This window comes from Epinephelus fuscoguttatus, linkage group LG21 (assembly GCF_011397635.1).
Source record: "Epinephelus fuscoguttatus linkage group LG21, E.fuscoguttatus.final_Chr_v1".
Taxonomy (NCBI): Eukaryota; Metazoa; Chordata; class Actinopteri; order Perciformes; family Serranidae; genus Epinephelus; species Epinephelus fuscoguttatus.
Window position 1 is genome coordinate 641671 of NC_064772.1, and position 12465 is coordinate 654135.

The following is a 12465-nucleotide window of genomic DNA, read 5'->3' on the forward strand; positions in this document are numbered from 1 at the left end:
TCCAGTTTTGCAATGCTGTGCGGGCTGATCTGATCACCTACAACAATTCAAATAGCCGAGGTCTAAGCCAATCACATTAGAATAATTATTCAATATATAAATAATTTCTACATAATGGAATTATAGCAATGGAAGTAATTATTCAATATATAAATAAGTTCTACATAATCAAAATATAGTAATGCAAGTATTCAATATATAAATAATTTCTACATAATTAAATTATAGTAATGCAAGTAATTATTAATAATTTCTACATAATAGAATTATAGTAATGGCTTAATTAAGAAGAACGATGAACTATTTACAATGTAGGCCTATTAACACAGCCTAACGATTGGTGCGTGAAGTTGACATACATTTTCATTTCCAAGTGGCAGCGGCAGACTAGCTGTAGAGAAGATATGAATGAAAGAATGATGACGTAGCACTGGCTGGGGTGCGAGTTTGACTGTCAGGCTGCCTGTCCAATCCTAGTGCTTGAGGGCGGGACTTTTGCGAATTTTTCCCAGATTCCACCTACGAAAAGCATATTCGCATTCTGGTTTGCTGACTTCCGCTGTGTGTCCGACTGGAGTGAGGCTACGCTAAATAGCCATATAGAGAAAGGCTTTTTTGTCGCTGTTGGGTTCAAATAAATATGCGGATCTTCAAGGGGGGGTGATACGAACTAGGGACAGTTTTATTGATGGTAAAAAGTTCTGCATAGCTGCTTTAACTAGTGTTCTGTTTATCATCATTCCTGCAAAGAGCTGTTGGCCTGGGCTGTGGCCCTCTTTCACTTGGTTCACTGTCTCATTGTCCCCATTTACCTCTGTTACGGTCATGATGTCCTCATATATGTCACTATCCTGTTCTGAGACAACATGCACTTGTTTACTGCTGTTCAGTGTTCTTGATTTACACTTTACCGCAAAATGATTTTCTTTTCGACACTTCTTGCACTTTTTGCCAAAAGCCTGACATTTGCTTTTGTTTTTCTCGTGTGTTTTGCCACAAAACTTACAGTTAATTTTGTCCTCTTTGCTTTTCCTTGCAGTCTGTTTAAGTGCATGAACTTCCTCCACTGTTTGCCCTTGCAGTGTTTTGCTGTTCTCCTTAGACAGCTCTGCAGCTCTACATATTTGCAGGCATTTCTCCAGCGTCAGTTTTAGTTACAACTACTGGCCAGCACTCTCAAGTCCGTGACATACTTGTCAATGTTTTCATCCAATCCCTGGTTTCGCACAAAGAATCTGTACCTCTCGACAGTCTCGTTCACTTTCGGGTTATGGTGTTCATCAAACCGTTTCATCATTGAACTCACTGTAGTCCTCGCTGACGCGCCGTCACTCGCCAGTGTGTCCAGTAGCTCTCTCCCGCTCTCCCCTATGAGATAGTAGAATAGCTTGACCTTTGTACTTTCCTCCGCCTCTGGCATGGTGAGGTCCGTGTACAGTGTAAACTCCTCCTTCCAACTCTTCCATGTCTTCGCTAAGTTACTGGAGTCCAAATCCAATATTGACGGAGGTTTGAGTCCTTCCATTGCGACGTCAGCTATTGTCACCGCAATCTGGTTGTGATGATCCGGTCAGTTGGTCGACTTGTCATGGCTAATCAGCTAGCTAGCAGCACTCTTCCACAGCAAACGGCAATTACACTCTACAGGTTGATGTGGCTGTGCTGACGTATTGTGGTAAGCGAGTTGTGTTATTTCCGGTGTTTCTGTGACAGTGTCTTTGTACTGCTCTCGTGAATTCTACTAGCCTGCTTTCTCACATCAGTTGCTTTAACTTTAACGTCTATTTCAAGTCTTAACCCACACTGGTTCTGTTTAAGCACTTATAGCTCTCCTCCTTTCCACGACTTTCTCGCTAATCTCTTAGCTGTTGTTTGCACGTTACTAGCCTTGGTAGCTACATTAGCTTTACAGTTAGCGATGGCTTCTCCCTCTGCTCTTTCTTGCTCGGTGTGCCAAATGTTCAGTTATGCCTCTGCCTCCTTTAGCGACAGTGGTAACTGTAATAAGTGTAGCTTATTTGCTGCGTTGGAGGCGAAGCTTAGTGAATTAGAAGCGCGGCTCCGCACCATGGAAAACCATTCAGTAGCTGCGGTAGTTAGCTAGCCCCCTGTAGCCGGTGCAGAGCCACATAGCCTTAGCCTCTACTAACTGTCCTCCGGTAACTCCCGTTCAGCCGGGAGGTTGGGTTACGGTTCACCAGAAGCACAGCTCCAAGCCGAAGCCCACGGCTCACCACCAGCCTGTTCACGTTTCCAACCGCTTTTCCCCACTCAGCGACACACCCACTGAGGATAAAACTCTGGTTATTGGCAGCTCTATTCTGAGAAACGTGAAGTTAGCAACACCAGCGGCCATAGTCAAATGTATCCCTGGGGCCAGAGCGGGTGACACTGAATCTAATTTAAAACTGTTGGCTAAAGCTAAACGTAGATTCAGTAAGATCGTTATTCACGTCGGCGACAATGACACCCGGTTACGCCGATCGGAGGTCACTAAAATTAATATTGCCTAGGTGTGTGAATATGCAAAAACGATGTCGGACTCCATAGTTTTCTCTGGACCCCTCCCAAATCTGACCAGTGATGACATGTTTAGCCGCATGTCATCATTTAACCGCTGGCTGTCCAGGTGGTGTCCAGCAAACGATGTGGGTTTTGTTAATAATTGGCAAACTTTCTGGAGAAAACCTGGTCTTATTAGGAAAGACGGCATTCATCCCACTTTGGATGGAGCTGCTCTCATTTCTAGGAACCTGGCAAACTTTATTAATAATTTAAATCCCTGACAACCCAGAGATGAGATCAGGACTCAGAGTCACAGTCCTGTACGCCTCTCTGAGCTTCTAGTTCAGTTACCCAGCCATAGTTTTCATAGTTTTATACAAACGGTGTCTGTCCCCCAACCACCTAAATTATTTAAATCTAAAATTAAACAAAGAGGAGTTGTGCATAACAACCTCGTAAAAATTAAAACCTCTTCTGTGACAGAAAGACAAAACAGGAGAATTAAATGCGGACTGTTAAATATCAGGTCTCTATCGTCTAAAGCAGTGTTAGTAAACAATTTAATATCAGATAATCATATTACTCAGCCTCACTGAAACCTGGCTGTGTCAAGATGAATATGTTAGTCTTAATGAGTCCACTCCTCCCAGTCACAATAATACCCACATTCCTCGAGGCAGCGGCCGAGGAGGGGGAGTTGCAGCCATTTTTAACTCGTCTGTTAATCAACCCGAAACCTAAACTAGATTATAATTCATTTGAAAGCCTCGTTCTTAGTCTTTTACATCCGACCTGGAAAACCTCGCAGCCACTTTTATTTGTTACAGTGTACCGTGCTCCTGGCCCGTATTCTGAATTTGTATCTGAATTCTCAGACTTTTTATCCAGTTTAGTTCTTAAATCAGATAAAGTTATTATTGTAGGCGATGTTAACATTCATGTCGACGTTGATAATGACTCCCTGGCTACCGCGTTTATCTCATTATTAGACTCCATTGGCTTCAGTCAGGGTGTACATGAACCTACTCATTGTTTTAACCATACCCTCGATCTAGTTCTGACGTATGGAATTGAAACTGATAACCTAAAAGTCATTCCACAGAATCCCTCGCTATCGGATCATTATCTGATTACTTTTGATTTCTTTTTACTCGATTACACACCACTCAGCAAGAGCTACTATACTAGATGTTTATCAGATAGTGCTGTCGCAAAATTTAAGGAAAAGATTACTCCGTCATTAAATTCAATACCAAGTCCCTCAGTAACAGAGGTTTCCTGTACCGACTTTAACCTCTCCCGAATTGATCATTTTGTTGATAGCGCCGTAGGCTCGCTGCGAACAACACTTGACTCTGTAGCTCCTCTTAAAAAGAAGTCAAAAAACCAAAGAAAGTTTGTTCCTTGGTATAACTCTCAAACCCGTAAGTTAAAACAAATATCGCGAAAATTTGAAAGGAATTGGTGATTAACCAAACTGGAAGAATCTCGTTTAATCTGGACAGACAGTCTCAAAACTTATAAGAGGGGCCTCCGCAATGCCAGAGCAAACTATTACTCAGCATTAATAGAAGACAATAAGAACAACCCCAGGTTTCTTTTCAGCACTGTAGCCAGGCTGACTGAGAGTCAAAGCTCTATTGAGCCTTGTATTCCTTTAGCCCTTAGCTGTAATGATTTTATGAGCTTTTTTAATGACAAAATTCTAACTATTAGAGGCAAAATTCATGACCTCCTGTCCTCAGATAGTACCTATCTAACCTCAAACACAGCTGTAAAACCTAATATATATTTAGATTGCTTCTTCCCAATTTCTCTTCAAGAATTGACCGCAGTGATTTCTTCATCTAAATCATCAACGTGTCTCTTAGACCCCATCCCAACTAGGCTACATAAGGAGGTCTTTCCTTTAGTTAACACTCATATATTAGATATGATCACAGTGTTTCCCATTAATTAACGAAACTATGGCGGCCCGCACGGCGGTTTTCCAAGCCACTGTCGGCACAATGAATATAAGTCCCACTGTCGGCTGGGTGGAAATAAGTCAAAGGGCTCTAGTTTCCCGGCGCAGCGCAGGGTGGAGAACCCCGCGCAGAGCTAGTTTCGAGCAGTGCAACCCGGAGCACGCTCAGTTTGGTAGTTTGGCAGACCGAGGTGCGCTGAGATGGGTTTGGTGGCGCAGCAGGGGGAGATGTCGACAGATCCAGCTTGGCGCAGTGACAGTTTCGTGCCAAAAGCCTTCGCCGAAGATGCGCTAAAGGCTTGCCATCTGAAACCAGGTCTACTGTCAGCACAGGGGGAGCGTAGCCGGTGTAAGCCGAAGTTTGGCTGACCGGTGGACAGTGCGCACACGTCACCAAAACCTCACAGGCAGGTTTCCAGAATATCAGGCACATTAACGATGCAATAAATACCCAAAAAACACTATTCAATGCAACTATCTGCAATCAGCACATAAATGTATCTCTCTATCGACTGTCCCGTCACATCTGATGTCAGATCAAAGGGGATTGGCACCGTTTGGCACGTTTGGCACGCGTAATGGAAACCCAACCTGATTTGATTAAACAGCTGCAAACTAATGAGTCCACACCCCTCTCAGCCAACCACAAACAGCCACAGCATCAGATAGGGAGTATATATTCAGCATCTGTCATCTTAGTAAAGTCAAAAGAAAAGAAACAGAGTGAGACTGTGAGAGAGAAAAAGAGAGAGCGCGCGCACGAGAGAAACGCATCATTGATTTACAATTGTGGTGACCTCCTCCCAGGCTACCTTTGCATTATCAGCCCATGGAGGTCTGCTCACAGTTCCGTATTTGGACACTGCGAGCTTGGACCTCCCAGACCAAAACATCAGGTTCCTCCTGGGAAAAGTTTGGCCGTCTGATGCTGCTGCTCTCTTCTGCCATGGTGAATTGAGTAAACTGTCATTACGCCTTCGTGCGGCACATTTAAGGGCGAGGAGAGGGGCTCATTTGATTCGTGTGATGTGTGTAAAACCCACTCCATGCTTTCTCTCCTCCCTCTTTCCGACTTGCGCAGGTAGGAGGGACGGAGGTGGGACAGACAAGTAGCTGCGCCAGCGCGCACGGTGTGCCAAACTTGCAAAATCCGCCTGGCCACACCCAGGTGGTGCAGGTGCTCTGCGCCCCCGCCTCGCCCAGTCTGTGAAACTAGAGCCCAAAGTGTGGAGAAGAGGGACCGGGAAAAGCGGCGGACCTCCCGGGAAGCCTGCTCCATTCTCCCCGCAGTTAGGGACCATTCGCCACAGTACTGCTGCTGGGCAGGGTGTAAATAAGTCCTGCAGCGTTACAGAGGACCTGGAGAATGTTTTAGGATTGTAATAACATTATATAAGATAATCATATTACAAAGATAATATAAGGTAATAACATTAAAGACAAAATGAACTTGCAATACTTTTTCAAAACTTGATGATTTTACCTTTCTGTACATTTTGTATACAAATTCATTTCAATTTCAATTTACAATGTTCAAAATTTTCTTCTGGGGGGGATGCCCCCCCCCCCCAATAGTTTCCCAAAATCCTGTGGGAAACGCTGGATCAATATATCCTTATTAACAGGCTATGTACCACAGTCTTTTAAGGTAGCTGTAATTAAACCTCTACTAAAAAAGCCCACCCTGGATCCAGAGGTGTTAGCCAATTATAGACCAATATCTAATCTTCCCTTTATGTCAAAGATCCTTGAGAAAGTAGTCGCAGACCAGCTGTGTGATTTTCTCCATGATAATAATTTATTTGAGGAATTTCTGTCAGGATTTAGAGTGCATCATAGCACTGAGACAGCACTAGTTAAAATTACAAATGACTGTATGTATTTATTGATGAAGCCAGAAGAAAGTAATCAATTAACTAAACTCCATAACTGCCTGAAAGACATAAAAACTTGGATGAGCACCAATTTCCTGATGTTAAATTCAGACAAAACTGAAGTTATTGTTCTCGGCCCCAAACAACTCAGAGACTCTTTATCTGATGACATAGTTTCTCTAGATGGCATTGCTCTGGCCTCTAGCACTACCACAAGAAACCTCGGAGTAATATTTGATCAAGATTTGTCTTTTAATTCTCATTTAAAACAAACCTCACCGACTGCATTTTTTCATCTGCGTAATATTGCGAAAATTAGGCCTATCCTGACCCGAAAAGATTGGTCCACGCTTTTGTTACCTACTAGACTAGACTTAAGACTTTACTCTTTGATAAAGCTTATAGTTAGGGCTGGCTCAGGCTTGCCCTGTACCAGCCCCTAGTTAGGCTGACTTAGGCCTACTCTGCTGGAGGACCCCCCTGTAATACACCGGACACCTACTCTCCTTCTCTCTCTCTCGCTCTCTCTCGTATTCTATTACTGCATCTTGCTAACTCGGCCATTCTGGATGTCACTAACTCGGCTTCTTCTCCAGAGCCTTTGTGCTCCACTGTCTTTCAGATTAACTCATATCGCAGCGGTGCCTGGACAGCGTGACGTGTATGGTTGTACTGCTGCCATGGTCCTGCCAAATGCCTCCTGCTGCTGCTGCCATCATTAGTCATTAGTCATACTTCTACTGTTATTATACACATATGACTATTGTCACATATGTATACTGCCAGATATTAATACATACTTTCAACATATTGTACCACAGTAGCCAGAACTATAACTATAATATTATTACTTTCAATAATATTGTTGTAAGCTACTGTCATTACCTGCATCTCTCTCTCTCTCTCTCTCTCTCTCTCTCTCTGTCTCATTGTGTCATATGGATTACTGTTAATTTATTATGCTGATCCGTTCTGTACGGCATCTATTGCTCGTCTGTCTGTCCTGGAAGAGGGATCCCTCCTCAGTTGCTCTTCCTAAGGTTTCTACCGTTTTTTTTCTCTGTTACAGGGTTTGTTTTGGGGAGTTTTTCCTTATCCGCTGCAAGGGCCTTAAGGACAGAGGGATGTCGTATGCTGTAAAGCCCTGTGAGGCAAATTGTGATTTGTGATATTGGGCTTTATAAACAAAACTGATTGATTGATTGATTGAATTGACACCACTGCCACCGTGTTTCATTCTGCTCCGTTTTCAATAAACCATACAGAATGGATGGTTAGAACATTTAACTTGCTCACTTGTAACTTTTTTACAGCTGAAAGTCTTCACAGCATATACAGCTCTAGCCAGCATTTCAGTGTGGTGTGTCACACTCTAAAAGTTCCCCGGAACAACACAACTAGGAACAACAATCCTATTATTACACCACCAACCTCTTCAGGGTTCCCCCATACAAGTCACGATAGGCAAAGGGAGTAGTGTAGGCCAGCGTGGATGAGTATATACATGTAAGCATGGCCCGAGTCAATATCTCCTTCTAAACAGAACAAACAATGAAAGAAATAAATTCCATATTTGATAATCTATCAATACATAAGACCATACCCATGTGTGGAATTGTTGTTTTTATGTGTGTGTGTGTGTGTGTGTGTGTGTGTGTGTGTGCAACTGACAAATGAAATGGCACCCTTGCCAAGCTTGATGCAGACAGTATTGATATTCTGGACATGGATAAAGTTATAAGTGTAAGTGTGAGTTGAGAGTGTGGTTTAAGTCTCGTTCACTTTTAATTTGGTCCAATTTGACAGTGGTTGTCGTGAACATGTAAACACGAATTTTTCAAGGGTGCTGTATTAAGCTGAATGTCAGTGCAGACTGAGTTTGTTGCAGATATGTGTGTGAAAAGCTGTCGGGCCATCAGGCCGTTAGAGGGGTGGAGTCAGTCCTCCTCCTCATAGTACATAGACATAGACAGTTATTTTTAGAGCTGCAGCTCTCTTGATCCCCCCTCCCTTTGCGCTCGCAAGTCTAGAGCAGAACTTGAAGTTTTTTGTTTTTTTGGACAATTAACAGTTAGGGTCAAGTTCCCCAAAAAGTGAGCCCCAAAGGCATTTCGGCCTCTAGTTTCACAGACTGGGCGAGGTGGAGGTGCAGCACACCTGCGCTTCGCCAACTGGGTGTGGCCAGGCGGATTTTGCAAGTTTGGCACACCGTGCACACTGGCGCAGCTACTCCGGAAAGAGGGAGGAGAGAAGGCGTGGAGTGCGTTTTACACAGCCGATTCACATCACACCAATCACATGTGCCCGTCTCCTCGCCCTTAAATGCGCCGCGCGGAGGCATAATGAGAATTTACTCAATTCGCCATGGCAGAAGTGGGCAGCAGCGTCAGACAGCCAAACTTCTCCCAGGAGGAAACTGATGTTTTGGTCTGGGAGGTCCAAGCTCGCAGTGTCCGAATATACAGAACTGCGAGCAGACCTCCATAGGCTGATGATGCAAAGGTAGCCTGGGAGGAGGTCACCACAATTGTAAATCAATGTTGGGTTTCTCTCAATGTTGGGTTTCTCTCTTTCTCTCTCTCACAGTCTCATTCTGTTTCTTTTCTTTTGACTTTTCTAAGATGTACAGATGCCAGAGGTGAGAGTAAGTCACTCATGTGCAAGTCACAAGCAAGTCTCAAGTCATAACCTTCAAGTGTCAAGCAAGTTCCAAGTCTCTGTGGTGAGAATCAAGCAAGTCAAGTCGAGTCCCTGCTATAAGTCAAGCAAGTCAAGTCATTGCTCAGGTCAAGCAAGTCACAAGTCAAGTCATACAAAAATCTGATGATCCACCCCAGTTTCCACATTTAAATCAGTAAAGACAGTGGTACACAAGTTGAGGTTTATTTCAACATCAATAATAACTCAAACTATTGCAGCCTGCTTACAATTACCTAACAAAAGCACTATTCGGACGGGATTAGTTTTACATGGGCACGTGGGGTAATGTCACTTTACCATAGGACGTCAGTAATATTAATGGCCGATTCACACGGGATAAGAAATATCAGTAAAACTACCACAAGTGGGAGGGGTAAATCCATTCACGCATTCCGCCGTCCCCTCCTGCCATCATGTGCGTATGATAGGACTGTCCAAAGCACCATGAAATTGAGTTAGAATATTTTCAAATTAATTTAGTAAACAAATAATATTAGAATTCATTATTATTAGTAGTAGTAGTAGTATTACTATTAGTGTTATTTTATTTATAAAGTAAAGTGTGTGCTTCCCTCTAACTGTGGCGTTGCAACCTACTCCTAACAGTAAAGTGCTACAGTTGTTTTGCCTCGAGGTCGTTGCCGTTTGTATTTGTGTTAGTAGTGTACTGAACACATCTGCACTATTAGAGTTGGTTATGGATGTTATTAATGATGAATAGTCAAGGGTAACACAGTGTGTGTACTGGTGTAGCCCACAGTTTCGAAATATGTGTATTAATAGCATACATGATTTTGTTATTCATAGTTAAGTTGAACAATGTTAAACAAATGGTTAAAAACATTAACTTTGTAGTTCAAAAGGAAATACGTATTATTTGTAATTGATTAATATGCTTAATAATCACAAGTTATGGATTAAAAGGCTAATAATTCATGATGTGAAATGTAAAGACAGGATAAAGTATTCCATGCTGAGAAAAACTGTACAGTTAAAAGTTATTCATCTGCTCACTTTGTGTAACTGTGATGTATTTATGTGATATTGATTATGGCCATAAAACAATTGAAGTTGATGATGCAAAATAGTAATAGCTCTGTTTCTACACAGGTGAGGTTTTTGAGATCCTATGGAAAATTACGTGTGGATTTGAGATTCTACCTGACGAGAGAGAAGGCGAGCCACCCATGAACCTGATCTCTGCCTTGACCCAAGGAGTTGGATCAAGATCACCTATTATCTGCAGGAGCCCATCCATTCTTCTGTCTCCATCACTTGAGCATCACACTCCAGTGTGGCAGTAGTATCACAACAACCTTTTCCACTTGACTTGTGACTTAAAAAGTGCATTTGTCACAATAAAGGATTAAAACTAAACTGAACAGTTTATAACAGAAGGAACAAAACTGAATTTGAATAAGACAACCAGTGGAACTCTGTTATTTTTTGTCAGGGACACTTTGATTCGTCTGTGTATTATTTTCTGGTAATATTGTTACCTTGTGAAGCATTGAACTAACTGTTTTTAAAAGGTTAACATCTGAGTGCCAAGCTACAGACTAAGGACGGGCAAACAGTGCGAACTTCATAATCCAGCCCGGTCCCTTTTGTTGGTATATACTTAGGTGGAAAGTACTGCCTAGTTTCCCTGTAAGTTTTGGGGAAATTACCTAGTACTTTCAGACTAAAGACAGGCAAACAGTGCAAACTTCATAATCTAGCCCGGTCTCTTTTGTTAGTATATACTTAGGCGGAAAGTACTGCCTAGTTTCCCTGTAAGTTTTGGTGAAAGTACGCTGTTGATGTGAGAACAGCACCTACCATGTGGTTTCTGTGTAATTAAATAATAAAAACATTTTATAACTTTTAATGACTCATTATTGTGTATTTTAAGATATATGTAGGCTATATTATTACATTACTGTATTGTTTGTGTTTTGTCCTCGGATGGCACTACAGACTTCCATAGATGTGCACTTGAGAGAGGTAAGTTAGCTTTGTACTCCAGCCTGCCCGTTAATTAGGCAATTTTCAGAATATAGACCCATTTCTTGACATAGTCATATTCAAACTCATACAATGAAATGTAAACAAAACATAAATGTTAAAACCCTGGAGTGTGGGTGAAATTGTCTGATGACACATAGGCTACATAAAAGTGACTGAATCAACTGCCATGAACAAAGGGCAAAAGCATTTGTTTTTATTGCACTTCATACAAATTCATATGAGGAAATTAAACCATAAGTTTTGGGAAACTCCTGGGAAAGTATGCTAAGTGACCGCGAGGGATACTCTAACTCCCGGGAAAGTATGTGCTAAGTGACCGCGAGAGATACTCTAACTCCTGGCAAAGTATGGGGTAAGTGACTGGGAGGAATTATGCTCTAAAGTACATGTAAGTTCCTGGGAGTTAGCGTATAACTCCCGGGAAAGTGGGCGAGAGGTACAATCTAAAACGCGGACTGACTTAAGAAGTGTTAACAAAAAATATATATATATATATATTCGAATATATTTCTAACTAAGATTTTTTTTTTTTGACAGGCCTAACACACATACTTACTGCTGGTCTATTTGCACGGGATTAGTATTACCTGAGGTAATTGTCCTGGACCCTTTCCTGGAGGTAAAAGTCACGGTAATCTTTACTGACATGGCACATTCGGACGGGACTAAAATTTCTGGTAATTATTACTTTACCCCAAACTAATCCCGTCCAAATAGGGCTTTACTTAACTGCTTACTTCCACCTTCAGGAGGGTCACGCCATTTCTCCATGGCCTGCTAAGCATCTGTCTAAGGTGCTTCTCATTCACATTTCTGTGCACAAAAAAGTATTGCATCATCAACTGAATAGTACATAAAATAAAAATAAGTATATAAAAACAAATAAAAACATTTTGCCTGAAATGTAAACATTACTGACATGACTAAACATTACATCAAACCATGAAAACTTTTTCACTTAATGGTTTTAGTATGCCACGTGCTATTCATGTTATTTTGTCCAGTTCATATCCACACTAGCAAGCATCGCTGCCACAACGTTAAAGGACTATTTCACTTTAGTTTAACTTGTCAAGTTTAAGCAATCTTATCTTTATCTAAGTGTATCTACAAGTATGCTAGATGTCCCTGTCATCTGCTGTCAACACCACCATTCCTCCCAGGTGTCAGGCTCCTCATGACAGGGACAGCAGTGGTTGCTAGCAGCAGTGATTGCTAAATGAGGCTTCATGAACTGCTGTCTTTATTTTCTGAAGCCACCAGATGGCGCTGTCTGGTCAACAAAGGTCTGAAAGCTTTAAACCAAGAGCACCATCTGGTGGGGTCAGAAAATAAAGACAGTGGTTCATGAGGCTTCATTTCGCCACCACTAGTTGCTAGCTTGTTTGTAGACAGATATGCTTAGATGGA